This window comes from Panthera leo, chromosome A3, assembly GCF_018350215.1.
Source record: "Panthera leo isolate Ple1 chromosome A3, P.leo_Ple1_pat1.1, whole genome shotgun sequence".
Lineage (NCBI taxonomy): Eukaryota > Metazoa > Chordata > Mammalia > Carnivora > Felidae > Panthera > Panthera leo.
The window spans coordinates 19,702,194-19,729,881 of NC_056681.1; the positions used below are offsets into that span (position 1 = coordinate 19,702,194).

General features: G+C 48.8%; 1 long non-coding RNA gene across 1 annotated transcript; it reads right to left on the bottom strand.

The window, feature by feature from the left end:
• Positions 1-11,553: 11,553 nt before the first annotated feature.
• LOC122214909 lies at positions 11,554-16,992 on the bottom strand. Its single transcript, XR_006200147.1, has 2 exons — positions 16,704-16,992; positions 11,554-12,139 (listed from the first exon to the last, which is right to left on the bottom strand). It is a non-coding gene; the product is annotated as an uncharacterized LOC122214909 (long non-coding RNA).
• Between the last annotated feature and the right edge of the window lie 10,696 nt (positions 16,993-27,688).

Below are 27,688 nucleotides of genomic sequence, written 5' to 3' on the forward strand. Positions count from 1 at the left end.
TGCCTCCTCCGGGTTGTGAGAAAAGTCAATACATTCCCCCCTTGTCTCATGCAGGACAACCTCTCCACCTTGGGGTTGTCCAGACCTACGAGGAACTAATCAAGGATTTTCCCACACAGAGGAAATTCTAAGGAATTCTCACCCCCACTGGTTGGATACACCATGGTTTCTACCTCATTATAATCCTTTCAATACAATAGACACTAATGGGTCCCCTTGGGTATGGTTTCAATTAGCCTCCCCCATAACTAATTCAGAATTTACTTGGTTTCTTGGGGCTACAAGTTTTCTCCAGTAGAAACCTTGCCCATTTCTCAGCTATTTTGGAGTATTCAGTGAAGGCGTGGGTGTGAGAGTTTCTGGGTATCCCCAAGCATAACCAGTTGTTCGCCGGTTCTTCCTACCTGGGCCCATGTATCACGATTCATTTCTGTAAGGATTACATTCCGGCTCCTGGCAAGACTTCTCTGTAAGTGTACTTGACTCCTCGCTCATTTCGTGGCAAGGTTTATCACTCCTTTCTCAAGGCTTCCAGAGTATACCCTTCAGAGTATTGTTTCCCTGCTGGGTCATTATTATTAGTGTGGCTGGAAAGTGTCTCCATCCACACAACTCTGTTTCATTATTGTAGGAAATCAGAAAGAATGGCAAGGTAATTTTCACCTCTTTTCCCTCTGGAAGAACAAGTGAGACCATGAGTCTCAAAGAAGCAAGTTCCCCTCGATCCCAGGGAGAATCAAGACCTTTGGTTTAGGACTGAACTTTACTGTGACTGGCTTGCCTGAGAGAAACTCCCTCTGGACACGAGTCTTGGGTGGTGTGGGCCCCTGTATCTACAGAACACAGAAGACGGTATGACCTCTGTTGGGGATAATAAGTGGCCCCCTGCTTAGGGGACAGCTGCTACGGCTGCCCTTTTAGCATCCATCCCCCCTGCTTCTGGTAATAAGACCACAACATTCTTCAACGAACCACCTTTCCCCTATCTTCAGTCAATGAGTTTCCCAGGGGTTGACTTTGTTGTCATTTCCAAGGATGGACATGTGACCTTGTGGCCAACCGGAAAGTCTCCCATATTTCTGGCCTCAGTTTCAGGGATGGATCTGGGACCAAAGCCAGAGTAAAAGGCTCAGTTTCTCACATTGGGTAAGTCGTACTCATCTTTCAAGACAAGGAAGTAGGAGCTGCTCCCTACCCTCTACTCCCACAGAGTGCTGGGCTGCCCCATCCCAGAACCATCACACTGGATTGCTGTTCTCCTTTCTCATCTGCCTTCCTCAAGGCTGTGACGTGCAGGGACAAAGAAGGTTTTTAACTTCATGCCTGCATATGGTAAGTAAATGGGTCCAGAGCAGGTACTCTGTCAATTTTTACGAAACGGTGGTTGGGGAGAGATTTGAGGAAGGGAGGTTCAATCTTGGTATTTGGGAGGGTGGGAGGTCAGGCTGAGCAAGGATATGGCCAAGGGCTCCGGGTTTTGTATAGATCACGCTTCCGAACTGATCTCCAAAGAGCCTTATTAAGAAAACAGCAAAACTGAGAATTGCAGTGATGTCTCCGGCAGACCTCCCAGTTCCCATTAATGCCTCCTATAATAGCTTTTCATTGCCTTCTCTTTCCTTAAGAAAGTCTCACATTGTCACCCAGGCCTGTTAAACGTTCTGTGGGCCCATTATCAAAATAGCATTTTCAGCTTCACTGAACACATGTAGGAAATGTTGTCGTGTTAAAAAAAAGAAAAACACAACTATGAGAATAAGCACAGATTGTATTGGGGTAATTATCTCCTCTCCAACAGCCTTTTGGAAAAAGAGGATATTTCTAATTTTTGGAAAGCCGTACATCTCAAAGGGTAAGTTGTCACTGATTAGATTAGTGGCTCAGTGGTGGAAGCCTGACATCAAATTAATTTCTCTTCCATCTCTGCCCTCCGCCTCTCTGGCCAACCCTTCTGTTCCCTGTAATAAAGAAAGAAATCACAGAGGTTTCTGATGGATGCCAGGGGCAAGGGTCACTTCTGACTGCGTTTCTGTGGGAGTATGAAGCCAGTCTGTAACTCCAAGCGGTGGATGGATCCCACACTTGTGATGAGGATGTTGGGGTTCGACCAAGGTCACCTTGGGTTAAAGTCTGACTCAGAGCCAGGGATGTGCGGCAGGCCAAGGTGGGTCCTCGGGGACTGGGTATGCAGAGCAGAAGAATCAAGGTCTTTGGTCCGTTGTCGGCTGTTTTATGACCCCATCTCCAGCTCTGAGCGATGTCCTCACTATGTCCCTGCAAGTCAGTGGAGCTAAGTGGGGGAACTCACTCTGCCACGTATCAGGAGCACATTCTCTGGTTGCAGTTCGAGTCTCCTCATCTGTGAAATCTGAGGGCCAACGCTTGCCTCACATTTAGAAAGAAGGATTGAAGCCATCAGGAAATACAAACATGCATAGTAGCTGCTCACAAAAGGCCGCCTCCGCTCGGGTCACTCTCTTCACGTCTTCCCCCGCTCCTGTCTGCTCTGAAGTTAGAAGACCCTGCCTGGGTGGTTCCAGATCTCCAGGCCCAATGAGGAATTTGGGCACATCATACAACGAGAAGCACACTGTTGTTAAATATACAGAGAAAAGGCACGACCTTGGCTTTGCGGAGCCAGGGAAGCTTCTAGAAGGGGGTGGCCGGGGAGCTGTACCTGGGAGGAAGGACAGACATTCCCCAGATGACAGAGGGGACTGGGCTCCCAGGCAGGGGTGTTTTGTGGGCATTTGGGGCAGATGAGGATGGAGAACAAGGTTGGGCCCAGCTGCCGCATGCACCGGGCCACAGCGTGTGACAGGGGCTTGGGGGTTAGGGGTGCCAGTCTCCACAGACTTGCAGGTTGCCCGGTGAGTTTGTTAAAAGGGAGGTGCCCTGGGGCAGGGGCTCAGGAATCTACCTTTTCCCCCGCCAGCTCCTGGACGACATCACACACGTCGTCAGAGGAAGCCCTGGAGAAACAGGTGACGGAGAGCGAACACGGGACAAGGGCTCGGGCGGTTCCTTCGAGGGGGCTCCGGGGTGCCAGCGTCCTGGCTGGGGGGTATGCTGGCATTAGGGGGCTTGAGGGGATAATCTGACAAACAGCGAGGGGGAGAGCCCCAGGACCAGAACCCCAGGAGTGGGGGAGGGATCACAACTCTGTTAGAAATCACCAGGTGCCGGGCAGAGAGGGCAGACTCAGTTCCGGGGGGTTCGGCTGTGAGGTGGGAGCCAGAGCCGAGAGGGAGATCGGAAAGGGGGACAGGGGAGCAATCGTCAGGAGCAATTTCTGCAGTGATGGGGGAGACGAAACAATGGCATATTCTATGTACCTGACGTTATCCTAAGGACTTATTAACCCATTTAATTCCCATAGCCATTCTAATGAGAAAAAAAAAAATGGAGAAAGAGTTGCTGGTAATTAATAGACAAAGACACTGAGTCCCAGAAAGTAATCCGCTCAGAGAAGAAATGGCAGAGCAGAGACCCGAATCCAGACCCCGTGGGTCCAGCGAGGGGGGTCCTCACCCACCACACGTGCCACCGCTCTGCCACGGACCGTACGCGGGGTCCCAGCTCTGCACAGTCGGAGCCCTGCTGGCCTGGACGTGGCTGGGCTGGGGGCCGGGGGGAGGCCAGGGAGGGCTGGGACCCTAAGCCGCAGACCGGATAGGGCACTGGGCAAAGCCATGGGCGGAGCCAAACTGGAAACACCTTGAAGATGGAATGGATCGCACTTGGTTGTGGCTTTGGGGGAGCCTCCGAGGGACTGACTCTCTTTTCAGTGAATCCCTCAGACCCCAGGGTAGCCCGGGAGGTCTTTGGTGAGAAAGCAAGGACCCTCAGCTCAAAGCTTGGGGCATGGAACGAGGCGTTGAGAAGGGCACCGGCCGACGTGGGCTTGCCAGGAGAAAAGCTTGAGCCTGCGTCCTCATAGTTAGCAAGGGCCGCAAGCATCTCTCAGCCTGACGCTGTGGCCCGTGCAGCCCTCAGGACGCGGGCTCACTCCTTCAGCAGAGCCTCTCCCGCCAGACCCTTCAAAGCACAGCCAGCCTTGCCTCCCAGGCTGACATGTTCAAGGCGCCGTTCTCTTGCTTCTTGACCAGATGACCTTGAGCGAGTCGCCTTGTACCTCTGAGCCTCGGTGTCCTCATCTGTTAAGTGGGAATAATCATGGACAGTGTGGACGGGCGCGGCTGTCTCATGAGGCCGGCCGAGGGGAAGGCTGGAAACACTCTCCGCCCGGGTCAGACGGGGCACGGGTGCCTTTCCGCCAGGGCAAGTTGCATCTGGGGCCTGGGAGGCAAGCGTCCTTTCATTCCGAAGGGTGGGCTCTTCGGTCAGCCAGCAAGGCAGTGATGTCTGGACGCGGGAACTGCACTAATTGGGAGAACGCGCTGGGAATTTCTGGCGAGTTACAGTATGAGTAACGTCAAAGAAGCTTAAAACTGAAAGAGTGTTCCGGGCGTGTGTCTGTGCTGGTGTTCGGTGTGTGAAGTCACAGTGAATAATAATTGGTTGCTTCGTGTTTTCCACCCTGGGTGACAACCAAGGAGGTGGGGACAGCCAGTCAATATGGGAGAGAGCCCACAAACTTCTGTCATCGTCTCTGAGCCAGCAAAACCCCACACCCAGCCCTCCCAAGGCCCCTGGCGGCGGTGAGGATGGTCGTTGGCGTGCAGGGAGGAGGGAAGAGTGGGCAGGGCAGAGGCCGTGAGGCCTACAGGGGTCTGGCCGGCCTCAGGGGCCCTGCCAAGGGTTTGGGTCTTTATTCAAGACATACTGGGAATTCATCAAGGGGGTTGTACGATCAGTTTTGTGTTTCAGAAAGCTCATTTGGGCTGTCGGCTAGAGAACAGATTAAATGAAGTATTCCACATCAAGGGCTTTGCTCAGGGCCTAGACTGTAGTAAGTGCTCAGGAAACATGATCTAGCTGCTATTATTAATGTGGGAGCTTCCAGGTGCCTGGTGGGTGTGGATGGCATCTCAGCTAATGAGCCTGAAGCACTTGCTCTCTCTAACAAAGGGACGGGGTGGTTCCAGGCCTGTTGGCCAAGCCCGGCTTAGCCTGGCAGCTTTCCATGTCTAGCTATGGACGCTCAAAATAGAGGCCCAGCCAGGCCTGAGATAGGAGTGAGGAACGGCTTCCAGTATGGAAGGCAGACCAAACGTTGTTCATGACTGCTGCCGGGAGGCTCCTGCAGTGAGGGTGTGGGAGGAGGAAGGGGGAGGAAGGATTTCTTGCCTTGCTCGCTGGGCCCAGGACCCCCGGTTCACAGCCCTCCTGCTGGTCTGGGCCACTCGATTGCCCATAGAGCTGGATTCCAGGGGGGTGGGGTGGGGTGGGTGGGGTGGGGTGGGGTGGGGAGGGTGCAGTCTGGCTCTCCGGACCAGAAGAAAGAGAAGCCGGCAGGGAGAAACCATGCCCTCCTAGGGGAGGAGCTCAGCCAGATTTTAGACCTCTTGGGGGACCTCTTGGGGGAAATAAGGGGCCCTGGATGTGCTATCTTGGAGACCTTTCTGATCCTCCCCCAGGAATATGAATATAAAGGATCCCGAAGCCACCTACAAGGCTTCTTTTTACCCAAGGGGACCAGTAACAGGGTCCACGAGACCAGACCTCCCAGGGACGGGGCCATAGGCTCCTTGCTCCTGCCCATTCCATCCTCGACACTGACCAGTACCCTGTCGCATCTACTGGCAGAGTCTTTGTTCCACACTAGGCACATAGGCTTTTTAAGCCCTTGGTAGGTGGCTCATTCAACTCGGGAAGTGCTATGAACACAAAGTACACACCGAGTCTCAAAAACTTAGAACAAAATAAGTAGCGTTAATGATCTCACTGATAACGTTCCGTGTCGGTGACACGTTGGGCTCACGATACTTCATCAAATCTATATTGTATTAGATTAAGTAAAATCTTCTTTTGGTATTGACTTTACCTGTTTCTGTTTGATTTCTTTTTAATGTAGCCACTAAAAAATTTAAACTTGCCTATCTGGCTGGCGTTGTGTTTCTATTGGGTAGAACGGATCTAGGGTTTACCTAGATGAAAATGGTCCAATAAGAAAAAAGACAAACCAAAGTCCTTCTAGCTCACTCTCGGGCATGAACAGACGAATCCCCCCTGACTGGTGAGATGTTCACCGTGGTGTCCAGTGCCTTGAGGTGGAGGGGTGGAGAAAGTACCAGCATTTGAGGGAGAACGTGATGAATTCACAGCCAGCTCCTCTTTCTGTGTGATGTTGGGCAGCCCAGCTCTCTGAAGCAGGTCAGGCTCCTATGAGTGGAATGATATGGGGATGTCCATCTAGTAGAGCTGATAGGCAGAGATTAAATGAGAGAATGTAAGTTTCCCAGTGGAGTGTCTGGCATTTAGAGACATCAACACTTTTCTTCTCCCAGCAAAGATATTTCAAAACTGGGAGGATCTTTCTGAAACCAGGGCTGAGCCTCCCTCTGGTTCTTTGGATTCCTTCATTCACTCCACTACTCTTCTGTGTGCTGGTTAGAAAGGTAAATGAGGTGGATGGGGCCCCTGCCACCACGGGTAAGAGCCACACTTATAACCTACAGTGGTTCATGTGTATGTTGAGGGCTTGAGGGCAAAGTGTGCTTTCCTGGCAAGCGACTGGAGCTCTCTCTCTCTTCCGGGCACATCTCTCAGGTCCGCCTCCCTCTCATCAGGCTGTCTGTCCTCACTGGAAACAGCTGAAACCCTCCCCAACGCATGTACACATAACCAGCACTCTCGCCAGCGCCCACAATTCTCAGCTCAGCACAATTTCTACAAAGCCAGGCTAAAGGCAGCCAGTTAGTGAGAGGTGGTTCCCTATCATCCCTCATTCCAACTCCAGCTCTTGAGACCCGCTGAACGCCATGCCAGCATCCTCTGGGATTTCTCTCAGTTCATGCTGATCCCCAAGCAATGAGGGCCTCTTGTCTGGCAGTTTGCCTTCCTGCCCAGCAAGTCTGAGCTTCAGGGGAAAACAAAGAGAAGAGAAAGCAGACGACTGGGATCTCTCTGCAAATGGGCAAATGGGGTCTCAGTGTGGGGATCCCCTGAGCACAGACAGAAATGCGGCCAGGTGGGAATGTCAGCGCCAGGGGTCGTGAAGTCTACCATGGTCCTCGTGAAAGCACGTGTTGAAACCCCGGAGTGCGCTGGATACATTGCATGAATTATTTACTTGAATCCTCCTAAAACCCTTTGGGGTAAATTAAATCCAGTGTCATACAGATTTCACCAGCCTCCCTCAAGCTTTCGCAGATAAGCAGTGACAGAGCCTGGGTTTAAACCCAAGTCTCTCTTCCTAAGAACCCTGCACCAGATAGCCCACCCACTACAAGCATGGGCAGAGGGTTGCCAAGAATGTTCCCTGCCATTATCTATTTCATTTGTCCAAGATGCAGGACCCCAGGCTGAAAAGAAAGTTCAGGGGACAATGTCTGAGTCCTTCTGGGCCTGCCCGACCCACATTGCTCTGCCTCCCTTCCCTTCTTCTCTGCTCTTTGCCCAGACTGGGTGGATCCGCATGGCCAACCTCTGGCACCCAGAGGTATGTATGTTGCTTTCCAGCTTCAAACTTGTTAGGAGGAAGAGAGTTTATTCCGATGCCATGCGGTTGTCAAGTAAGTCGTTGAGAGAATTAAATGTCAATGATGTTTGAACCTGGCTCACACCAGGGTGCAAATTAATGGCATGGTCACTCTTAAAGAGATGATGTATGTGGATGCTTCTCACAGAAGCTCTGGCTTATAGAAGGTGCCCAATCAGTTCCCCTTTGGAGAGATAAGCTATCATCACAAGGATGGAGTCCATGATTCCTGACCTTGGATGTTGCAGTGGAGTCATTGGGAGATCTTGTGAAAATGTAGACTTTTGCGGTCTTCTCTGATTTCAGTAAATCATGGCTGCAGCCCAGGACACTGCATTTTTAATGAGGTCCTCAGGTGATTGTGATGTGGGTGTTGCCTTTGGATCACCCCTTCACTGGACTGGGTTGGTGGATCTTCTGGCAGTTAGACCAGAGAGCTTGGAACACAGGCTAAGTGACTCATGCTGGGAGAGGTGACCAGGGACAAGATGTATGAGCCTGGATGGAGGTGGAGAGGGAATTCTAGGAAATGGGGTGGGGGTGGGAGGCAGGATAGTCTTGGGAGTGGGGAAAGGGCACTCCCAGGAGAAAGGCTGGTATTAGAATGCACACACTCCGGGGAATCTGCTTTTATGCTTGGGAGTCCTCATGCCTTCCATGTACTATCTCTGCTCTGCTGAAATAATTTTAAGATCTGATTCGGCTGTGACCTCCTTTAGGAATCCTGTCCTCAGCCCCTAAGATAATTTAGTTACTGGGCACATCCAGCACAAGATGATCTCCTTCCTTTCTGTATCCCCAACGACCAAAGCAGGGCTGGCAGGTAGGAGCTTAATTAATCAATGACAGTGATGAATGGCTTATCTGTTTTCCTTATTTATCAACATATCAACATTACCTTATTCTGTGCAAGAATGGTGGGAGAATGCTGTCAGCAATGAGGTAAGATTCCCCGGTCTTGTAGGTTTAAAACTGGGGGTCAACACGTGCTCTGGGGGAAGGGCCGAAATATTCCTGTTCAAGAGAAAATTGTGTGGGGATGGGTCACTGGGGAAAGGATTGGGAGAACTAGTCAGTGTTAAGAAAGTATACATTGAAAAAGAAAGAAGGAGGGAGGCAGGGGGAAGAGGGAGAGGTTCGATACCACTGTCATTCTGTCTAAAAGCATATTACATACGTTATTATCGTAGAACATTCAGAGCAGCCCCTATTTATAAAAATGAAGAGTTGAGGCCTGGAACGTCAGGTAAGTTGTCCAAAGCCACACCATCCGTGAAGGAGCAAAGTCAGGATTTGAATCAACAATTTTGACTCCAAGGCTGGTACTCTTGTCTTCTCCACTGTACGGAAAGCCAAATGTGTAGCACGTTTGCTTTGTCGCTAATTCCCCATTTCTGTAGCCATGTTGGACATCATCAGTTAATTATTTCTTTGTCTTGTTTTTTTCTTTTTTTTTCTCTTCAGCCAAAGTAAGGAATCATTCTCAACACCATGTTCCTGGAACATATTACCTTCTTCCTATAAGGTTTAGCATTTAAGATGAGACTTGGTTGTTATTTTGTTCAAAATTAACCTATTCTAGAACTCAAAGGAATTTCTTTCCAGTGGTCATTCCATTTGAAAGCTCTGGCTATATATATATATATATATATACACACACACACATATATATATACACACACACACATATATCGTGTATATATACATATTAGAGGTCAATTATATCTTAATAAAGCTGGAAAAAGTAGCGTTTGTCTTTTGCCACATTAAAATAAATACAAAATACAAAAAAAAAGGGGGGAAAGAAAACTCTTGGGTTCTGGCTTTATTTACTGGAGGAAAGAAGGGAAAGAGAAGACAAGAGTTTTGAGGAGGGTTTGGTTCTGTAAACCCAGACTGAGAAGCAGCCAGGAGTCCTGGGGAAGAGGTATGAGCTCTCAGCGCAGGGAGATGCCAGAGACGACAGTGAAGTAAACGTGATAACAGTTGCTACTGGTCTTGAGTGCTTATGTGAGCCAGGAATGAAGTCAAGTGCAATACGCGGGTTGTTTCACGTGCCCTTGACGATAACTTCATGCGGTTTACAGACGGGAAAACCGAGGCACAGAAAGCCTGGTTACTTTGACCTAAATCGAACTCCTGGGCGGTGAGAGCCAGGATTCCACGCCGGGTCATAGAGCTGAGGTCTTACCCGGTTAAGCGAGGCATGGGCAGATTTGCCCATGAGCAGGAGTGGGCACTTTCACATACCCCAGATACGTGTTGATTTACCTTCCTCCCCCACTCATAAAATGTCAAAATAAGATGCAGAGATAAAGGGCTGAGAAAAGACACGCTGAGAAAAGGCTGATTTGGGGGGACTGGCACCTGTGTTGGGTCGCCGTTCCAGTCTTCTAGGCCCTGGTCTTATTATGAGTGGACACTTGAGATGACCCACCCCCAGAGCCTTCACACAAGTGGTTATGGGATGGGGGTGGAGATCCTAACCCCAGCATCCCCATGGTTTATTCAGAAGTTCGTCATGATTTCGTTTCAGCCCGGCCACTCCCTGCCCTGCTGTCATGGGCAAGGAGGCTTGTAACAGGGTGCCGTGGAGAGGAAGTTGGGACACGCAGGAAATGACTACGCAGTGGGTTTCTGGGACCCCAGGAACAGTGACTGTGGGCTCCTGCCCTGCCCTTCCTTCTGCCTCCATGGTGGTGCTGGGGGGGGTGGTGGTGGTGGTGGAGAGTGGGCATTCAGTGTCTCCTTTGTGTGAAGTCCATGCAGAGCAGTTCAACTAAGGTTGCTTCTCTCTCCACCTCTGGGACATGGATCCTATGGACATCTTGGTTTCAGAGTGAGCGTGCTGAGGTTTGAGGGGGAGCGGGGACTCAAACGTGTCTCTGTCTGACCCTACACTGCGTCCACAGAAGGACCAACCAGGCCCGGGCATCAATGAGGGCAAGCCAGCAAGGAACCAATGCCCAGAGACCACCAGAGCCAACACGTTCCAGTGAAATAATTTTAGCCTTTGGAGCCATATTGGATTTAGTCTCCCCGGGTCTCAGTTTCTTCCCCTTTCCTGGCGGGTTTTAATGAAGGTTAAATGCAACTGCATGTGCCCACACCTCAATATGAAATGTTTCTTCCACTTCCTGCCCAAAGCAGGTACATTGTGAAATGACAAAATCTTCATTACTTCGAGAATGGCAGGATTTTATAAACACACACACACACACACACACACACACACACACAGTGGCAGAAACTTGGTTGGCATGGGTGCCAGTTTGGGAGAACAGAAACTTATTTATAAGCCCTACCTGATATTCAAGATGAAGCTAGCTTTAGAGAATCCCGTGAGGGCGGGAGCGTGCATTGCCATTTTTCTTGGATAATTTCCTGCGTTGACTAAGGGGGATCAGCATGACAGTTAGACTTCCCCTGACTTGAACACACATGCTTTAGGGTGAGCAATTATAAAAAAGATCATCTCTTTCCCAGGGGCTTATGTAGATCCTTAACACGAAGGTGTGGTCAGGGAATAATGTCATTTTCTTCTTCGAGGACCTTGTTAGGTACACAGACTCTCAGGCCCCAGCCCAGACCTACTAAACCAGAATCTGCATTTTAATAAGATCCCCAGGTGATCTGTGTGCACATTACAGATTGAGACATACTGATGCAGATGGCTTTTCCTTTTTCCAATCCCTTAGCTTTGAGTGGATGGTTCCATTTAAAATTAGGTTATAGACCTTTCAGGGGGCTACCTGCTTATATAACATTTCAGAGGTTAGGTGCCTCGCACGCTGTTTGCCAAAGGTTTGCAGCGGCCGAGGAACTTCCAACCTTCCTTTCTGTGATTCTCAATCTGTCTTCCTTGCTGTGTCAGAAACCGGTGACTATACATGTCTTGGTAGAATGATGATTTCCCTAAAATGGGAAAAAAATGTCTTCACTCCAGGAAGGTAGATCAATCAATGTTTATTATTATTTTTATTGTTATGGCCTTAAAAAATGCTGGAGCCCTTCCTACTTTTGATGGAGGGGAACCAGCTTGGGCTCATATTTTGGGCATCGTTTGGCTTTTCCACGGACCACCAAAGGCCATAGAAGGGTGAGAAGAGAATTGGCCCTTGACGTGAGTAAGAGGCAGATATGGTGGAGGGTAGAGTCTGAATGCCAGAAATCCAGAGTTGGCAAGAGGTAGAGAGTGAGGTGTCTGGGACATGCAGAGATAAAGGGCTGAGAAAAGATACTCTGAGAAAAGGTTGATTTGGGGGGGCTGGCACCTGTGTTGGGTCGCAGTTCCAGTCTTCTAGGCCCTGGTCTTCATTATGAATGGACACTTGAGATGACCCACACCCAGAGCCTTCACACAAGTGGGAATGTGACCACCTTCTCCAAGATCCTGTCTAGCCAGCGGGGATAATTCCTCATCCATGCCATGGGTTTTTCCTACCGTAGGGTCTTTCCACAGGATCTCATTTTACAGATACTGCAGGTCGAATTGCGTCTCCCAAAATGATATGTTCAAGTCCTAGTCACTGGCACCTGTGAACGTGACTTTATTAGAACAGAAGGTCTCTGCAGATGTAATCAAGTTCAGATGGGGTCTACCATATTGGATTAGGGTGGATCCTAATCCAGTGACTGGTACCCTTGTCAAAAGAGGGACATTTGGACAACGGGACCACGTGGGAATGCCATGCAACAGTGGAGACAGAGATTGGATACAGCTATAAACCAAGGAATGGATGCCAAGCCAGCCACCGCCAGAAGCCAGAAAGAGAGAGAATGATCCTCCCTTAGAGTCTTGACGAAAAGCAAGGCCTGGCTTGCGCTGCGATGCTAGACTCCTCGTCTCCAGAACTGTGAGAAAATGAATTTCTGTCGACTGAAGCCACCCAGTTTGCGGTGGTTGGTTATGGCAGTCCCAGCAAAGCAACCCAACCTCCTAAGAGCTTAGGGGACCCCTACATGCTTAGCAGGCAGTGGTAAGGGTCCCCACGTCTCTATTTCAGAAGGGGGATGTTGAATGCAGGGCACTCCGGCACTCGGAGAGGCACCCGCCTTTATGAGGACACTGGCCACGACACGGCCTTTTCAAGGACCCAGTTCCCGTGTTCAGTCCACCTGAGCCTGAGAACACCCAGCATCTCACGCGCTTGTGGCCACAAAGTCTGTTGCCATTGATCAAGAAGAAAAAAAAAGTCCCAGTGCCTAACTTCCTGTAAGGCTTTGGTCATCTGTAACTGGCCAGAGGAATGGCCTTCAGGAGCCAGAAGTTAGTTATGGTTTTCGAGCAATTTCCCCTATTCATGATTTTGCAATGGCACAGGACAGTCTGCCACACATTTGCATAAGCCACTTTATCCTTTTCCTTTTCGGGTTCTGTAAGCCACCCAGCACCCCCACACATGAGTCACACGCAGCGGCCCCCAGGGTGGGGGTGCACCCTGCCCAGCGGGACTGCCTTCCCTCTCCCGAGCTGTGCCTCATTTGCTGCTGGGCAAAACTCAGTCTTGCTGCAAATTTCGGCGCCTGCCTGCGTGTGTGTAATTGGGTTGGATTTACATTAAGAGGGTTCCCTGTGGTGAAAACCACACTGCTATTTTCAATCTGAAGCTGCATAAAACATTCAATTTTCTAAGTATCCGTCAGCTGTTAACGCTGTGAAAAACGTAGTCTGCCTGGATGGATGGGGGGCTCCCACTCAGTCCTGTAAACCTGTCGATTATTTGTGCTACCAGAGGGGCTAATATTATATGGTCGTGGATAATGAAGCGTTATTTATCTAAGGATCCACTCATTCGTTCAACAAGCACGTTTGAGGACCTAGTGTGCACTCAGCACTCTTTCGAGTGTCTGCTGAGACCGCATCCTCTCCCCCCGCCCCCCGCCCACCGGCTACAAACCCTTCAAACCGGCATCTTTTTGTATAATCTAAACTAGGGGTCTGCCAGGTTTTTGTGTAAAGGACCAGATCATGTATATTTTCAGCTTTGTGGGCTATGAGGTGTCCGTCCCAGCTGCTCAGCTCTGCTCTTGTAGCTTCAAAGCAGCCAAGGACAATATGTATATTTGCACGTATGCTATGTATGTTCTAATAAAACTTTATTTAGAAAAACCAATTTGCGGATCTCTAATCAAAATGCCTCCCTTTGTCCTACCGAGCCCTGTGACCTGCTTCCTGCCTCCTTTGTTGTGTTTACCATTCACAGCTCTCTGTCCCATTCGTTCCACTCCAGTACAAAAATTTCCCTTTATCTCAAGAGCCACCAAGCTCTTTCCTACCTCAGGACCTTTGCATATCCAATTGCCTCCACCTCTTTGCCTGGACGGTTCTATAATGTTTGATGTCATACGAGAGCACATCAGATGCCACCCTTTGTGGCTTCTGTGGCATCCTCATTGAATGGAGTTTCCTTTGAAAGCTTTTCCTGCCCAAATCATCTTCTTTCAGTTTCTCTTGCCTCAGTCCTTTGGTTCCCACCCTTGGGAGGACATATGACAAATATTCATGACCTTACTGTTTACTTGTATTTTGTTTTGGTTTCCGTTTCCCTCCCCGCATTGAATTTATGCCCGTAGAGGCCAGGTACCCTGCCTGTTTCATTCTCTGCCCTCTCCTATTCCTTGGCACGGTGCTTGGTATATAATAGTCTCTCCATTTTAAAGGCAGACATTTAAGGGGCACCTGCGTGGCTCTGTCAGTTAAGCATCCGATTCTTGATCTTGGCCTAAGTCATGCTCTCAGGGTTCATGAGATCAAGCCCTGCATCCAGCTCTGCCCTGACGGTGCAGAGCCTCCCTGCCCCTCCCTGCTCTCTCTCACAGTAAATAAATAACCTTAAAAACAATAAAGGCGGACATTTAAGACTTCTAAATAAATCGCTATTTAATCGGTGAGCTCACAGTCGAGTAGGGCACAGACAGCCACACAGCCACACCAAGGACATGACGGGCGTGTGTCTGCATCACAGGGGGCTGGCGGGATTGCCGAGCAAGAAGGCCGCCAGAGTCAGGGTGACCCCAGAGCGGGTGAAAACTCAAGTGTCAAAGGGACAGATTCACAGTGGGCAGCAAGAGTGCGGAGCGTGGCATGTAAGCAAACAGGTCCACCTTGCACAGACAGAGAAATAAGAGAAGGGAGAAAGGAACTGATATTTACGGAGCACGAACTGGGTGCCAGCGGCCCGTCCCGTATGTTGCACACTTTCTGCACAGCAGCTTTTCAACACAAACACTACCGTTGTTATTAATAATAAACAGTAAGCAAATATCTTGTTCCTATTTTACAGAAATAGAAGCTGAGGTGCAGAGAGGGGAAGTGAGCAGGCCATGGTCCCGCAGCTGGTAAGTCCGTCTTCCTCGGTCTATTTCGTGTGACCCACCCGAGAGGTTGGGGGGGGCGTGGCACCCTTGTATTAATTAGCATGAAGTTTTCCTTTCTTCAGGGAGGTGTTTCCCTACATCCGCCAGTGGGATCTAGGGTTAACCACTTCTTCTTCTCTTTGATAAGCTGCTGAGACCCTCAAGGTAGCTGATGGCCTCCACCAGACGGCATTCTCAGGCCCAGCCTGCACGCTGGACAAGAGGAGAGGGAGGGCAGTCTCCTCCCACCACTGTCTCCTCGGCACGAGTGTATGTGATTCCGTGATTCCCTTCGGTCCTCACGACAGCCACACTGAGAGGCACCTGCTGTCTCTGTTTCACACAGCAGTTGACCGCGGACGGAGAGGGGTGATGGCTCACAGCGACCAGCACGAAGAGCCCGCCCCCGTGACCCGGCACCTGCAGGGCCGACTGAAGTAGGACAAGGGCTGGGAGAGGGTGCCGGGGGACTGGCTTCCGCTGGCCACTCTGGACGGGGACAGCCTTTCCCGAGCAAGACAGTCCGAGAGGGGAAAGTGTGAGCACACGTGTCAAAGCAGGAACATCAAATCGCTCGAGGAGAAACTATTATATATATGAGGAAATTCTTAGGCGATTCTGCTGGAAAAAAAAAAGTGCTTACCGGTTTTTTTCCCCCCACTGAGTGTTCATATAAACCTTCTGGGCGCTGCAGACGGGAGGGCGAGGCGTCTGCGAGGCAGCCGGTCCTTCTCCCTAGGGGCATCAGGAGTGATTTGATTCTGCCAGCTAACGTTGTTCGAGGCCCACTTCATCTCCCCCAGAACTCATCAGAGCTGCTAATAGGCCCTTCAGAGCTCATAAAGAGATGACCAAATCTGGGGCTGGGGGACTCCGGCTCATTTATCTTCCGCAGGCTCGATCAGATCTGATTTTGTACGCTGACGGCTGGATGCTCGAATGTGGTCTGGCCCGCATCTCAGACACCTGCTCAGCGGGCCGGGGCCCCCCGGGCCCCCAGGAGGGGCCGAGGCCCTCTGACCCGCTAGGGTCTCACTGTTCCGACGCCGCACACAGACACTTACCTGCCAGCCGTATTGATCTGTGCACGAGAAAATAGAAGCATTTAGGCTTGGAAGGGAGCAAGGAGCCCGCTAATGAGAGTGTCAGTTACCACCGTGGGCGCTTTGCCCGCTGCAGTGGCTCCTGTGAGCCTGTGCCTGTGTGCATCCTCACGACCCCGATGCCTCTTCTCACCTCTGTGCCAGCCAGTTTGTAAGCTCCCACGCGGGGAGAACGTGAAGTCCCCGATTCACCCACATACTATTCCACCCTGCCCACCGCAAATACATTTACCAACTCCGTATTAGTACCTTCGAAGGGACTACTAACATGCCGCCACCTTGCAGACAGATTATTTTTAGCTCAACGTGGGGCTCATCTTTTTAATGAATGCCTTGTATTCCCCTAATTAGAACAGACAGTGTGCACAAGAAATAATTGAGGGATCTTCATCAGATATATGTAACCGATATGTTCTTCAGCCAAGGGGAACAGTGTAGGTGAAAACGATAATAACCATCATCATCATAACAGCCACGTGCACGGCACACATTCACTTCCACGAGGCGGGCACCATTAATGGCACCGTTTTACAGACGAGCACACTGAGGCTTAGGGAATGTTCTGATTAGTACCGCTACCCGGCAAACTATCACACAACTTAACGGCATAAAGCGACATCTGTTTTAGTAAAGCTCACGGATTTTGTGGATCGGGCCTTTAGAAAGAGCGCGACACTTCCCCTTGTTCTATGAGGTCTGGGCTTTAGCTGGGGGTTCATTGAAGTCTGGGGTAGCCTGAACAACCGAGGCTTGGGACGGTTGAGCTGGAGGAGTCACTTCCAGGGTGGCTTCTTCACTCCCTTGCGGGCTGCTTGGGCTGGGTTAGCCGAAGGCTGGGCTCAGCTAGAAGTGTAGACGAGAGTATCGGCCATGGTTGCTCTACATGGTGGTCTCAGGATAGTCAGCCTTCATATCTGGTGGCCCAGGACTCCAAGCACGAGTGTTGCTAGAGAACCAAAATGACATGGTCTTTTGTGATGTATCTTTGGAAGTCACCTAGAATCTCCTGTCTAAGGCCACCCAGACATGAGGGAAGGGGACAAAGTCTCCAGCTCTCAGTGACAGAAGGGTCACAGGCTACCATGTTTTAAAAACTGCATCGGAGAGGTTAACTAAACTGCCCGGGATTTCAGAACGAGGAAGAGGCAGCACAGGGATTTGAAGCCAGGTGCCCTGACTCCAGAAGCTTCTCTCTCAGTGACCGCATGATGCTTCAAGCATGGCTAGTTGTGCAATAGAGGGTCAATTTCTACAAATAAGCTATGATCCGGTTTAGTTTAGGTTATCCATCTGGGGGGCAGACACAGAAATGGACAAGAAGCATTCTTTAGGATGGATGAAAGACGGGTGAGAAATCTGGAGTCAGGCTGTAAAAAGAGCATGTGCTGCTGGGCATGTTTTCACATTCAGAATTAAAGCCAAGACGCCTACAGATCAGAGAGGACCTGAAGATTTTCTTTACCGACGTCTTTGCATGAAGCTGTGGAAAAGTCCTTGTCCTTCTAGTTGCAAATACTCCTGGTGGCCAGGAAGCAGCCAGTCGGCTCAAAGAGCCCGTGGCTGTTTCTGTAAGCACTGGGAGAATCCATACCACCCGAGGCGGGGGTTTGCCAAGAACCTGCGTGATTCTACAGAACCTGTGTGTGCTTGCGCTCAGCCCAGAATCAGCCTTAGGGCTTGTCAGAGGAATAAAGAGTGTGCATCCAGGATGGCTGGGCTGGGCTCTGAGTTAGCAGAGTCTGCAACCTGCCTGCGAAATTACAGGGTCTTTGGTGGTGATCCCTCCTACAATTCTCTTTATGGGAAACAGAGTTATAGGGGGTGGCTTCTGAGGATGCAAACGGACAAGAGGCAAAGGCAAAGAGAGATGTACAGACAGATTCACAGGAGTCGTTCGTGCCCAGCTGAGGCTCTTAATACAAGCGTTGGACAAAGTGCCCTGGCACTGCCTTTGATTGGCACCTGGACCAAAGGAACAACCACTGGCCAGACCTGTTCTGGCCAGCCAGGGCAGGGTGGGGAAGCTTCTTGCCTCACCTGAAGAGACAGGTTTATTCACAGGCCTGCAGTCAGCTTCCCTGGAGGCTGGAGGGTTGTGCCAAGGAGGAGCACTTTGGTGGTCTCCCTGAGCAGGCTCTGAGCTCACAGCAGGAGGCATCCTGGCTGGTGATCCACGCAGGCAGAAGTGATTTGCAGGCAGGCCCAGGCTGATTACTCACTCTGATGAGCCGTCTGTCCCCTTCTTTGGTGCCTGGGTGGTATGGAGCAAGGTCTCCCCGATGTGATGAGGTGTAAGCTCCTTCCGTAACGAGAACAGCCGAGCCATTTCATACGGAAGCCATTTCAACAGCTTGGTGTGGGTTCTCCCAGAAGCAGGCCCCACGACCAAGATCCCAGTCCAAGTAGTTTATCTGGGGAGCCGAACAGAGACGAGGGAAAGAAGGCAACAATGAAGTGTGGAATCGTGCCAGCTATCCGAGCGAGCGGGTGGCTGGGGCTCACTCCCGGGGCGACGCTCTGGAACACCGTGTGGTACGCATGCTCCAGAATCATCCTACCTGAGGAGTCAGGGAGCTGGGGTAGTCACACCCTGGGTGCCAAGGTCACTGGTTGAAGCTTGCTCCTCGAGGTGAGATTCCTGAGCATTTCTGGACTTCCACGTGCCCATATGTACACACACACACACACACACACACACACATGCACGCACGCGCTCAATGAAACTTTCTGTTGTTTGGGCCAAATTTTAAAAGCAAACTGACCCTCAGGCTGGTTGTGGGAGCTGGAAATCTATATGAGGTCTTGAAAGCTCCAAGGGGCTGGGTAGAGTGCCGAAGGCATTATTGCACTTAATTCTTGTAACAACCCAATAAGGAAGGGACTATTCATACCCATTTTATAGTCACAAGACTGAGGTTTGGAGAAGAGAAATCACTTTGGTTGGTTGTGCCTCAGTAAAGTTGCTGGGTTTTGAGTTAACAGCATGACCCAGGAGTCAAGAGCCCGTGGTTTTAACCAATGAGCTATACTGCCTCCCGAAGAATAAAGTTACAAAAATTAATAAGAATGGGAAGGCCTCCAAATCTCCCACTTCAGAGCTGATCAGAACTGACTAGATTTGGGGTCACAGGATGAAGATGGTTTGACCCCAAGGGTCAGAGTCTAGGTTCCAGAACCTTCCCACCTTGAGGGAGAACCAAAGGTGGGAGCATGCAAAAGCTGGTGTAAAGGGGGCCCGGGACCTCATACAAACACATCTGCCAGTTTTTGCAAAGTTGGGGCTGGAATGGGAGGAAGACAGATTTGGAGATTTGAACCTGACACTGATGGGCATGGATTGGGAGGAAGTTAAGGAGAAAAAGTGGAGAGCCTCATGGGTCCCACTGGGAGGTATGTGGGTTTTTCAGGCTGGGGAGAAGAAAAGGAAAAGGTGACCTTCTGTCCTTCCATCCCTGTGCTGTTTGAGGTGAGCCCTAGGTGAGTATTGGATGGTCACTACTTCCACTCCACCCTTCTCCTCCTCTTGCTTTTCTAAAACTACTCTGAAACATATCAAGGAAAGTCCCCTAGAGCCTTTCTGGACGTTCCTTCTAAAGCTGTAGTGTGCTACACTCAGTTTGAAAGCCCTCCTTCCTACTCCATCCCCTCTTCCCATGGTCATCCGAGCTCCAGAAGTTTCTTTGAATTAAACACAGGCACACCAAGCCCCTGAGGATCCAGTGGTTTGGACCGTAGGCACAGCCTCTAATGGATAGCCTCTAACTCTCCTTAGCACTCCTCCCCGGCTCTCACTGACTCATATTCCTGCTGGCCACCATGGTCATCCCAGCATAGCTGAGGTAGTGACTAGTTATATGCATAAGGATGGAGCACGAGGATGTTTATAAGACATTAATTAATTAATTAATTTATCATCAACTGCTCTATCCATCCAACCATCTGGTCCTACCATTTGGCGGATATGGTGTCAGGGACGGGGCATGTGTCCTCAAAGAAGAAAGTCAACGCCTGTGCCCCCATGGAGCTTCAAGTCTCATTGGGAAAGCAGACAAAAAACCAACAAGCATAAAATAATTATTATGACAAATGAATAAAACTCCATAATAAAAAAATTAATGTGATGAAGAAAGTATTGTACTTGGTCAGTAAAGGTTCATCTGTGGAGGAGACATTTTTAAGCTGAGGCCTACCTGTATGAGGGCAAGCAGCTAACCATGTGAAGAGAGGAAAAGAGCATCCAGGCAATAGAACACTGTGGGTGTGGACTCTGAGGTGAGAAATAGTGGGGTGAGTTCAGGAGCAGAACTCAGTTCCCCCCTCCTTAGATCCTAGTGAGTGAGGGGGAAGGTGGCCCCAGATGGGGTTGTAGAAGTAGAAAGAGGATGGGTCATGTGGGGCTTCTTATGGCCCATACTGAGGAACTTGGATTATACTGAAGGCAACTAAGAAAACTAATTGGAGTGTTTTCAGTATGGCACGCCAGCATAATTTATTTCATTAATGAAACAAGGCGCTCAAGAGACTCCATAATAACTGGATTGCAGTGGAGTGGAGCCACGGAGACTTGCTTGAAGTCTGTTGCGTTTGTTCTGGTGGGAGGCAGCGATGGTGGGCTGACCAGGGCTGAGGAGATGGGGAAGGAGACACGTGTCGAGTTTGAGATGCGTTTTGGAAGTAGAGACACCTGGATTTTCAGAAGGAGTGCATAGGAAAGAGCTCAATCCTTTGCCGAGAACCAGGAGCCAACTTTGTTCAGATCCCAGGGCTCAGAACAATAAGTTAGAAACGCGTTGAACCACTGCGGTGTGGGGAATAAACAAAAAACAACCACGCAAAAAGTCCAACTTAAGTCGCACACCAACTCCCTGATAACCAGAGTATCTTCTCCCTGGAAAATGCACTTGTGAACTTACAAAATTTTTGGTGCACAATTTCAGGTGACTTCTGGATTCCTGGAAACCCTCCATGGACCCCAACCCCCAAACACAATGGACTAGAACATCGTGTGTGTTGGATCCAAGATCTAAAAATGATCTCTATGAACGAGAGACTTACACTGACTCTCCATATTCTGGAAAGCTATGACTTGAAGACTGGACAATGGCCAGCCCTCTTTCAGGCAGGCTCATACATAAGCAATCTCTGGTCTAAGTTCTCCAGGGACAGGAATTCTGTGCATCTCCTTCAGGGGCCCCTGCGGTGTTCTGCCATGATTAAAATGCAGTCCGGCCCTGTTTCCATTTGTTCAGTCCCCTGAGAGGAGGATGGGCCAGTCAAAGCAAAGCCTTGAAGGAACATGGGAATATGAACATGTGGTTATTAGGGTGATGGCATTCTGGGCCATTCTTCTCTAATTCTGAGTTTTCTGTTTTGCTGGCATAACACTGAGCAATAAATTTTAAAAAGAACCCCAAAGAAGATTGGAGTTCAGAAATTAGCTCTATTTTCAACTCAAACAAACAAACAAAAAAGAAAATGTCCCAAAACAATTGGTATATTTTTTTCAGCATATTAATATTTTCTGTGTCCAATTTTTTGAATTGTGTCTGTCTCCCACATGCCATTTAAACGCAAACAGCAAAACATTCTAATATGTACGAGGTGCACTCACCTTATGCTTCAATTACTGGGACTTCTTTTTCTTTCCAAGATTTGTGAAGGTTTTTCTTGTTTCCATGCCTCGTATATGCTGTTCCCTGTGCCTAGAATGCCCTGCCGACTCTGTCGTCCTGGGAAACTTGGACTATTTTTTTTTTTTGGGTCCAAAGGAGAGGTTGTCTCCTTAGCCTTCATGAACCCATAAACACGGGTGCTTCTTCTGTGTTCTCTACTCCGGCATACTCTTGTCCATTCCTCTCTCACTCTACGGATCATATTTTATTTTAAACTATTTGAATTTTGTAAATGTTTATTTATTTTTGAGAGGGGTGGGGAGCAGCAGAGAGAGAGGGAGACACAGAATCCAAAGCACGCTCCGGGCTCTGAGCTGTCAGCACAGAGCCCGATGCAGGGCTCAAACCCACGAACCTTGAAATTATGACCTGAACCACAGTTGGACGCTTAACCGACTGAGCCACCCAGGCGCCCCTAAATTATTTGAATGCACGTCTGTCTCTCCCTCTGGATCCTTGAAAGCAGTGATGGTGATTTATTTATTTCTTAAATGCAGCACCCAGCCAAAATCTGGCACATGGTCTAAGCCCAACAAGTGCATTTGGAATGTATGGAATGCCTCTTTGGAAGGGCTCTATGGTGCCGATGTAGATGTTGGCTGGTGTCCTGGCCCCAGCACACCAGACCCTTACTAATAATTCTAGACTCACGCTGCTGTTAGGAAGAAAAGTTAGGACTTGTGGAGTGGAGCCCATTCTCCCCAGTGACTGCTCTCAGAGGCTGTTTCTATTCTGCCCGCTTGGGTGATTCTGATGTTCAAGGCTGAGGCTGCCTCGTATGGACCATTGGTCTCAAGCCCTAACCTCGTCTCTGTTCCTTTCCTCTCCACAGTACAAAAACAAAAGGAAAGGCCTTTGGACTCCATTTTTTATGCCCTAATTAGGTGTATTTGGTGAGTGCTTATACTCTATCAGGCATTGTGCTAACTGCCTTCATCAGTTAACTCATTTTGTTTATATAAGAGCTCTATCCAGGGTCATCTGGGTGGTTCAGTCAGTTAAGCGTCTGACTTCGGCTCAGGCCATGACCTCCTGGTTCATGAGTTTGAACCCCGCATCAGGCTGTGCTGACGGCTCAGAGCCTGGAGCCCACTTCAGATTCTGTCTCCCTCTCTCTCTGTCCCTCCACCTGCTGGTGCTCTGTATCTCTCTCTCAAAAATGAATACATTAAAAAAATTAAAAGAGCTCTATCCATTTATTCACTCATATGTGTGTATATTTCAAAAATAGTAATTGAGCATCTATTTTAAGTTGACACTGTGCTGAGTCCCAGGATGCAACTATGAACAAAAGACACAAAGGCCCTCCCCTCTTAGATTTCGGAGTCCGGCATGGAAGATAGGAAATGATCTGGTAACTGTAAATTACGAAGATAATTTCAGATGGTGCAAACGTTAAAAATGATGCAGAGACAGTGCCATGGAAGAGATGTAAATGGATGGCGTGTTCAGGATCTGAAGGAAGTTGGAGAGTGGTACAGCCCGGATTGCTTAATACACATCACCTCCATTTTACATTTCATCGGCCCAGAACTAGTCACACGACCACACGTAACAACAAGCAGCCTGGAACTTCCATTCCCTGCGTGATCCAGGAGGGGAGTAGGGAAATAGATTGGGTAGGCAGAAATCATCGGCATGGGAACGGAGACCATAAACATGAGATACAAGGGTTTTCAAGACAGAAGGAATCCCACACGGAAAGGCTGTAAGCTGGGGAGAAGAGCTTGGCCTATTTGATGATTAAGAAGATGCCATTATGTCTGGCACCTAACAAGCAAGGGGGAGAACACTCTGAGATGAATTAGGAGAGGCTGGCAGGAGCTAGGTCGTTTAGGATTTGATTCTGAGAGCTGTGAGCAGCTACCAAAAAAGGTTTTCAGCCAGGAAATGTCATGATCACTTTTAGAAGTCCTCCCTAAGTGCAGGGTGAAGAAGGAAGGATCTGTAGGGGAATAGCAGGAGCAGGTCTACTGCTCATTTAGTTGTTCTGGAATGTTAGGGAAGAGATGATGGTGGCTCAGAAGAGGCGGTAGGGTCAGAGATTATATTCACACTTGACAGACCGGGCAAGTGGATATTGCAAACTGAAATCTGCTCTTAAGTTCAAACACGCATTTCTCTCCTACTCAGTTAATCGCTTGTTTATTGTGTCTTTCTTTTGTGTACAATACCATGTTGCTTTGGGTCTGCTTTCTAAACACAGGTATTAATGATCAGGCTTTGAAATGAGGGGCATGGAATATAAGTGCTAAGGAGGTGAGAAGGGAGAAGGGACACTGGCCTGCAAGAAATCCAGATGACCTTCGCCAAGAGTGCAGACCCCCTGGCAGGGTTTTGAAGGATGGAGAAGCCACAGGAACCATGGAAAGAATGGGGCCTCTAGAGACGGTGCTCTGTTTTCCTGTGAGGGTAGTGGTTTCATCTGAGTTATTTTAAAAAAAAAGTTTTTTTTTTAAATGTCTATTTATTTTTGAGAGAGACAGAGATAGAATGCGAGTGGGTTAGGAGCAGAGAGAGAGGGAGACACAGAATCTGAGGCAGGCTCCAGGCTCTGAGCTGTCAGCACAGAGCCTGACGTGGGGCTCGAACTCACAAGCTGTGAGATCATGACCTGAGCCAAAGTTGGATGCTCAACCGACTGAGCCACCCAGGCGCCCCTCATCAAAGCTATTTTAAACTCTCTGGGTTTTGCAAGAGGGTTTTGAAACTAAGAGTACAGACTGTTAAATCCAATAGAAATGGGTTTAAATCTAGGGTTCACCACCAGGAGTCGTATGAGCTGGGGAGAGATGTGTCTTCCAGCTCCATTTCCTCATTTGTAATACACCACTGTATGGTCAGCTTGGATGAAGCAACAAACATCTCTATACCAACTGTATTAGTCAGCTTGGATGCAGTAACAAACATCTCTAAGATCTCATTGACTTACAAGAAACTTTTTTTTTTTTTTTTTGGTCATTCAGCTGTAGGTAGACTGCTATGGCTCTGATCCATGTATTTTCTCATCTTATGACCCAGGGTGTGAGCATGCCAGCTCTTCTTGGGACAGAAGCAAGAAAGAAGGCAGATATGTGTAAGCCTCTTAGAGCTTCTGAAACATGCCAACCCTGAGCTCTGTTCTCCTTTCATTGACCCAAGCAAGTCACGTGGACCACCCTGTTATTGGGACAGGAAAGTACGTTCTGTCTACAAAGAAGCACCGTGAGTTACATGACTCACGGGAGAGTCTATAGTTGAGAACATGAGTACAATCTGCCATAGACGCCTTGCAGAATTCTGATAGGAATTAAGCAGATGATACATACAAAACAGTTCCTGATGTGCTGCACAATTGGTCAAGGCCAATTCTTAAGAAGTAGCTCAATTTTAATATATATTTGCGAATGTAGGGTCAAAATGTTCTACTTTTTGCCTTCTACCTTTCTCTTTCCTCTTTTTAAAAAAATTTTTAATGCTTTATTTATTTTTGAGGCGGGGGGGGAGGAAGGGGCAGAATCCCCCTTCTGGGGAGAGAGGGAGACAGAATCTGAAGCAGGCTACAGGCTCTGAGCTGTCAGCACAGAGCCAGATGCAGATGCAGGGGTCGAACTCATGAACTGTGAAATCATGACCTGAGCTGAAGTTGGACACTTAACTGACTGAGCCACCCAGGCACCCCTCTCTTTCCTCTTAGTAACCACCTGCCCCACCCACCTAGGAGTGGAAACGATGCTGATCATGTGCAAAATGCACAGTATTTAGTGGCAGGTAGACCTTGGTTTGAAACTCAGTGATGCTGCATACTATTTGCGTGACTGGCTGAGACGACTTGTCCTCTCTGAGCCTTGGTCTGCTCATCTGTAAAGTGAGGAGAAAGCCCACACCACTAGATTGACGTGAAGACTAAATCTCCTCATTCAAGAAGGTCGGAACGTTTGGCTTCTCTCTCCTCAAGTGATTTCCCCTGGTCTCTGGCAAGTTTTTAGAATTAAACATCTTCCGATTGTTCCAATTTGAGACTAAAGAACTCATCTTCATTCCAGATGCTTAGAGAAAGTAAACGTTGAGGCTCTCTACAGTAATTATTGCCATTCTCTTTCCTGAAAGGAGATTTGGGGCTCTTCCCTGATGTGAATAATGTGCCCCTGGCTTTCGAGAGACCTTGCTGGTAACTACTAACCATATTTCCTAGATGCTTTTCCTTCTGTTTGCCAACTGCTTAGATTTGTGGAGTGCCTGGGTCTTGAGTAGATTCGCACTCCTCAAATGCAGTGCTTTTTAACTGTATTTATTTGGACCTGAGGTGTGTCTGTGGACTTTTGTCACCAGCCCTTAGTGAGATAAGTACAGAGACTGAGAATAAGCATTCATAAACTTTAGTAAGAGTTTGACCTCCAAGTACATCCTCATTCTCTTCTCGTAACTAATTTTTATTTTATTTTACTAAAGTATTGGATGGGGATGGATTGGAATGAAAGACATAAACAATGACCATGTGAAACCAGCCCTTCACCAGAGAGAGAGAGTTCAGGAAGCGCTGATGTAATATCCTCGGTGAAGTTCTCCTCTTTTTCTTTGCTGGGCAGGACGATTTTAGCTATCTTTTGGACTTCAGAGAAATCAGATTACAACCAAGTTGAGTTTCAGATACTCTCGTCGTTTTGGGTAAAGGGTCTTTCCTGGGCCCTAATATCCAATTTTCCTCTGGTTACAAAACTGCCAAGTTTTTGTGCAGATGGGAAGGGGCTATTGAAATGTGTAATCCCACATTCTCAGCTACATAGACTTTTCTCTCTTTATAATTAATAAACTTTATTTTGTAGAGCAGTTTTACAGAAAAACTAGCAGAAAGGAGAGACTTCTCCTATATCCCCTCTTCCTTGACATGGAGATACCCCCACTCAGCATCTTATGCTAGGGCGCCTGGGTGGCTCAGTCACTTAAGCATTTGACTTCGGCTCAGGTCATGATCTCACAGTTTGTAGGTTTGAGTCCCACACTGGGCTCTGGGCTGACAGCTCAGAGCCTGGAGCCTGCTTCAGATCCTGTGTCTCCCTCTCTCTCTGCCCCTCCCTGGCTTGCACTCCGTCTCTCAAAAAGAAATGAATGTTAAAAAAAATTTAAAAAAATCTTACACTAGTGTGGTACACCTGTCCCCAAACCATGATATCGTGACCTGAGCCGAAATCAAGAGTAGGACGCTCAACCAACTGAGCCACCCAGGTGCCCCAGTATATCATTATTATTGACTAAAGCTCATGGCTTCCATGAGGGTTCACTCTCAGTATTGCACCTACACAGGGTTGACAATTATACAATGGCATGTGTCTGCCATTACAGTCTCGTACAGAGGAGGTCTTCTGCCCTGAAATCCCTCGTGCCTCATCTGTTCATCCTTCCCTCCCTCTGCCCGAACCCCTGGCAACCACTGATCTTTTCAGTGTCTCTGTGGCTTTTCCTGTGCTACAATCTCATGTAGTTGGAATCAGACAGCGGATAGCTGTTTAGATGTCTTTTTCTTGTTCCCTCTCCCCCAAATCTTCACATCCCTTCCATCATCTGAAAACACACACACACACACACACACACACACACACACACACACACACCCCGTCCCTCTGAAAGAGAATAGAAAAGTTGAGAAAATGAGAAAAACTCTTATCTAACTCAGCTCACACAATCATTAATGGTGACAGGGCACTTGTTGGGGGGCGGGGCGCGGTCATTGCTCACTTCTCTCTGTCTTCCGATCGGGAAGCCAGTGCTGACTCTTCACCCTCTGCGGGAGAGCCAGGCCTTTCCTCCCACCTCGCTCTGCTCACTTCTTGTTTTCCTAAAACCAAGGGCCTCTTTGCCTGCGCTGTGTCTGAGCGGTAATTACCTTGTGTCTGTTCTGCTGCCTTCAAATTATTTTCCCCACCTTCAGAGCGATTGCCTCCCTCTTCTTATCTCTACTGTGATCCTCTACA